The sequence below is a fragment of the Haliotis rubra genome, unplaced genomic scaffold, assembly GCF_003918875.1.
Source record: "Haliotis rubra isolate DU_JTF1 unplaced genomic scaffold, ASM391887v1 Scf119, whole genome shotgun sequence".
Classification (NCBI taxonomy): domain Eukaryota; kingdom Metazoa; phylum Mollusca; class Gastropoda; order Lepetellida; family Haliotidae; genus Haliotis; species Haliotis rubra.
In genome coordinates, this window is record NW_025765103.1 from 1,081,869 (window position 1) to 1,087,868 (window position 6,000).

At 45.5% G+C, this 6,000-nt stretch overlaps 1 long non-coding RNA gene across 2 annotated transcripts in view; it reads left to right on the top strand.

The window, feature by feature from the left end:
• Positions 1 to 1,541, top strand: part of LOC124260521 — an 81,936-nt gene extending 80,395 nt beyond the window's left edge. For both annotated transcript variants that reach the window (XR_006894114.1, XR_006894115.1), the window contains one exon: positions 1,319 to 1,541. This is a non-coding gene — a long non-coding RNA (uncharacterized LOC124260521). The remainder of the gene's footprint in view (positions 1 to 1,318) is intronic.
• The last annotated feature ends 4,459 nt before the right edge of the window (positions 1,542 to 6,000 follow it).

Genomic DNA, 6,000 nt, shown 5'->3' on the forward strand with positions numbered 1-6,000 from the left:
GCAGCAATAATGATGGGGGGTGACTTGGGTGGAGTAAATGTCCTGGTGTGGAAAGGTGGAGGGATGGTTTGGGTAAAACAGTAAATGTGTGGGCCTTGGAAGCAGTGGGTGGTGTTAATGGGGTGGACTTATGGGTAAATGCATGAGTGTGTATTGGAAGCAGTGGTTGGAAGGGTGGGGTAATGGGTGGTGTTAATAGGGTGGACTCGCGGGTAAATGAAAGTGTATTGGATTGGTTGGTTGGTTTGTTGTTTAACGCTGCACTCAGCAATATTCCAGCAATATGGCAGCAGTCTGTAAATAATAGAATCTGGACATGACAATCCAGAGATCAACAGCATGATCATCGATCAGCGCAATTGGGAGCCGATGACATGTGTCAACCAAGTTAGCGAGCCTGACCACCCAGATAGGGTGCTGCACTGAGATTGCATTGAGGATGGCAAAGTTAACTTCAATAACGTTAAGTTTAAATGTCAAATTCTTAAACTTGAATGATTTCAGAATGTGTGATTTCAGCCCCATCCCCAAACCCTATCCACCCCTGCTAGAATACTCAACTGTTATCAGACTTATATATGACTTTGTCGACATCCACATTCATGTATCTCAAGTACTGAGTTTTGGATAAGGTAACAATGAATCATTACAAACATGAATTGGAACCAAAAATAGAAGCAGGATTGAGTGTTCCCACCCGGAAGTGTTGGGCCACGCTATGTTTTAATGGCCACATAGGGGGCCTGTGGGAGTGGCGTATTTCACCCTCAGATCAAGGGTTAAACATGACAGTGAATATACTTGAATCAGAAATCCTGATTTTTATTCTTTTTTTTTCACATTTTCATTATTTAGATTTCTGACCACTTTAATTTTCCATAAAGAATTTGTTTAATTCTTGATATATATCTAATCTGAGTGTTCATTGTGCATGATTGATAAAGCTATATTCTCCCAGTGCTGTGCATAGGGTAGTCAAGAGGTAGTCTGTCTCTCAGTCCCTGAACCACAATATTTTCCCTACAGCCTTGCCCCTCCTGCAATGCTAAAGCCCTAAATGAAGCAAGTCTAGAATTCCCCAGGTTCAGGATCTCTGGTCTCCCTGGGGCTCCTTTTCAATGTAAATGGGTTTACTTGTTACTATCAAAACGATATACATCCAGAGACATAGCATTAGTCTAGTCAAGAGGTTATTACACAACAAATTACTTCACAACATCAAGACCATGTTTGAATCTTTTGTATGAGACCAAATCTTGGTCTCCTTGATATCTGATGAGACCTACCTCACAAACATATTGTGTGATTTCTGATCTAGCACAGACAGACCAGAGTTTCAGCCCAGGATGGGCCAGTACACCAGTACTGCCAAGCCTTGACAGAGAGTTGTCTCCCTTGAAGACAAGCTAACAGAGTCATCCATCAAGACATGACTACAGGACCAGACAATCCAGTGATCAACAGCATGAGCATCGATATGTGCAGTTGGGAACCGAGGACATGTGTCAACCAAGTCAGCGAGCCTAGCCACCCGATCCCGTTAGTCGCCTCTTACGACAAGCATGGGTTACTGAAGATCAATATTCTAACCCGGACCATCACGGGTCTGTTACTTTATTAAGAATCATCTTGACAACCAGGGTCTGATGGGATTGTTTGGAGATATTGTGAAAAAAACCTGCCACACATCCTGTTTCTGGAGCCTAACACATTATTTCTCTATACCATATATATTTGTAAATTTAGTTTGTTGTGTTAACTTTTACAATTTCTTATAATACATTTTCTAAAAAAGTTACAAAAATGAATTCATGAAATTTAAAAAAACTCTTTCTGAAGCGCACACACCCATTCTACACATAGTAAACCTTCATGCATAATACATAAACCCCACCGAATAAATACAATATTGCATGTGGTTAAGATTCACTTCAAAATCTGATCATAAATCACTCATAAAAATCTCTTCCTGGTATCACTGAACACCCCGCCACCTACACCTCTGCCCCTCTCTCTGAACACCCCTCTACCCACCCAACCCCCATCCTTAAAATATGACTCCGTTTGAGCACACCCTCCACCTGTTATTCAACTCCTCTTGGCCACCCAGATCTAACCCTTCTCCTCCCCAATCTTGCCCCCCTCCTATCCCTAGCAACAGCTCCATGCTGTTTATATTGTAAGCTGGTGACGTGATTTTTATGCGCAAAACAAGTGAATCCTTCTTAACTCTTTATCTGCTGAATGCTTAATATATTGTTTTGTTACTCTTTTTAATAAACTGGTTGGAATCACACCCACCAAATAAAGAAATTTTTATCCAAGAAGTTTGTGTGTATTGGACTTGTGTTTAAATGATATTGGAGTGTAGTCACTGGAACTGACTTTAGAGATAATTCTGAGACCCTGATGCATCGCAACAACCGGCAACTGTCTCTTTCCTTCTGAAGCTCAAATGTGGACAAACAATTTTATGCATTTATATTTAACAGAGTGAGTGAGTGAGTTTAGTTTTACACCACACTCAGCATTATTCCAGCTATATGGCAGCAGTCTGTAAATAATCGAGCCTGGACCAGACAATCCAGTGATCAACAGCATGAACATCGATCTGCGCAATTGGGAACCAATGACATGTGTCAACCAAGTCAGCGAGCCTGACCACCCGATCCTGTTAGTCGCCTCTTACTATTTAACAGAAGACATCACCTTCCGCCAACATCAAGCTGACGTCTTCATGTAATTCTGCCCACTCACTCACTCTTGTTTTATACCCAAGACACTCCGCTATACAATAAGTTCTACCTGCCCTGTATTCTGCCCATGACAATGTGACACTTATTATCAACTAAGTTTTCCTGATGTGACCCCCACCACACAGTCCAGCCCTGCTCCACTGAAGTCACCCCCACCCCCACAACACAGTCCAGCCCTGCTCCACTGATGTCACCCCAACCCCACCACACAGTTCAGCCCTGCTCCACTGATGTCACCCCTGCCCCTACCCCACACCACACAGTCCAGCCCTCCTCCACTGATGTCACCCCCACTGATGTCACCCCACCCCACCACAAAGTCCAGCCCTGCTCCACTGATGTCACCCCCACCCCACCCCACCACACAGTCCAGCCCTGCTCCACTGATGTCACCCCCACCACCCCACAGTCTCCAGCCCTGCTCCACTGATGTCACCTCCACCCCACCCCACCCCACCACACAGTCCAGCCCTGCTCCACTGATGTCACCCCCACCCCACCACACACACAGTCCAGCCCTGCTCCACTGATGTCACCCCCCACCCACCACCACACAGTCCAGCCCTCCACTGATGTCTCCACCACTGTCCAGCCCTGTCCACACCCCACCCCCACCCCCACCACACAGTCCAGCCCTGCTCCACTGATGTCACCCCCACCCCCCCACAGTCCAGCCCTGCTCCACTGATGTCACCCCACCCCCCCCCCCCACCACACAGTCCAGCCCTGCTCCACTGATGTCCCACCCCCCACCCCAGCCCTGCTCCACTGATGTCACCCCACCCCACCCCCCACCACACAGTCCAGCCCTGCTCCACTGATGTCACCCCACCCCCCCACCACACACCACACAGTCCAGCCCTGCTCCACTGATGTCACCCCCACCCTGCACTCCAGCCCTGCTCCACTGATGTCAGCCCACCCCACCACACAGTCCAGCCCTGCTCTACTGATGTCATGTCCAGCCCTGCTCCACTGATGTCACCCCACCCCACCCCACACACAGTCCAGCCCTGCTCCACTGATGTCACCCCCACCCCACCCCACCACACAGTCCAGCCCTGCTCCACTGATGTCACCCCACCCCACCACACAGTCCAGCCCTGCTCCACTGATGTCACCCCACCCCACCCCCACCACACAGTCCAGCCCTGCTCCACTGATGTCACCCCCACCCCACCCACAGTCCAGCCCTGCTCCACTGATGTCACCCCCCCCCACCCCACCACTGAGTCCAGCCCTGCTCCACTGATGTCACCCCACACCTCCAGCCCTGCTCCACTGATGTCACACCCCACCCCACCACACAGTCCAGCCCTGCTCCACTGATGTCACCCCCACCACACCCAGCCCTGCTCCACTGATGTCACCCCCCACCCCACCCCCACCCCACAGTCCAGCCCTGCTCCACTGATGTCAGGATTTAAGGGTTAACATTAGTTTGTGACCCCAACCTTGACGTTATTACGCACTTCAGTTGTCTTTTAACTCAGGTGCTGCAATCAATTTCATTGGATATCTTGGATCTGATTTGCATGATTACTTTATCTGCTGGGCTGCCCTGGAATATGTTTACTTGCTTAAAGTCTTTGTAGCTGTCAGGTACCATCTTAAAAATCAAATTTATTTTAACAAACTGCATTTGCCTTTTCCCTGTTGCCAAAAGCCTGAATTCTAAACATTAAAAAAAATGAATGTATTACTTTTATTTCAGATGTTTTTGTCAATACACAAAGAGATCGGAAGAGCAAAAAAATTAATTTAATAATTTTATCATGCATGTAATTGTGGCAACAAAACAATAACAACTTTGTTCAAAAGAAGAATATGTTCAATTTTATTTTCTTTGCTTTAGCAAACTTCATGGCACAATACTTTTGAAGTAGGACCTGATATGAAATTGGAACATCACATACAATGACATGTTTATGCTAAGTTGCAGTATTGATCATAAACAGTCCACATGGTAAACAACTTGTTTTGGCAGCTGTAACATAAGTGAAGGATCTTGACAACTTGTTTACACCATTTCTGTCACTATGGCTACTCAGAATGGACAGTTCTTGCATGGAAGAGGATGAGGACATATCACCAGTGACCATGGTGACTGACTGACATACTGATAACGGAACTGCTCTTCCCAGTTCTGGGTTGTCTGCTCCAGGCTTGGTCAGTTGCTGCTCTAACCACATTTCAGCCATGATCCGAGATGCCAAGTGACCTTCACATGGTGGACAGACATGTTTTCCCTTCTATCCTTCAATGGATTTTTTTCTCACAGATGATCAAAACTGATTGATCTCCAGCGCTGACATTATATATTTACACACTGTCAACATATTTTGAAGTGACAAGCCCAAACTGTAATTACTGGGATGTCCTACAGCCCATTAACTAGCATGAAACACCGCTACTGAAACTGACTGGCTGGCTGACATGGGTTCTGTGGTGAAAGTATATATGCAGAGTTATCTCCCCTTGTTGCAAGGATCCGCAGACAACTGAGTCCACTCACTGCAACAAAATACCTGTCAGCCCTGACTAATTCATTAGTATTGACTGATATCTTTGAACAGTATTTAGTATTGATCGAAGTCACTCACTAATAGTACTGAATGTTGCTTGAAACAACTCACTCACTCACTAATAGTACTAAATGTTGCTAAATACCACTCACTCACTCCCTAATAGTACTGAATGTTGCTAAATACCACTCACTCACTAACAGTACTGAATGTTGTTAAATACCACTCACTCACTCTAATAGTACTGAATGTTGCTTGAAACAACTCACTCACTCACTAATAGTACTGAATGCTGCTTGAAACAATTCACTCACTAATAGTACTGAATGTTGCTTGAAACCACTCACTAATATTGCTGAATGTAGCTAAATACCACTCACTCTATAATAGTACTAAATGTTGGTAAATACCACTCACTCACTCTAATAGTACTAATTGTTGCTTGAAACCACTAATAGTACTGAATGTTGCTTGAAACCACTCACTCACTTACTAATAGTACTGAAGATACTGACACAAGAGGTACCAGCAAAGCATTTCTCAGATGAGATTAGTACAAATTTTCCCTGTGAGGATATGCCTAATACTCCGCTTCCTGTCATCTATTTCACCCAGCCACTCATTTCATGTGTTAAGCCAATCAAGGCCCCAAATTCCCTTACAAAACCCCAGATCTGAATTTATGGGGAGATATTGATTTTTCGTGTAATCTTAACACG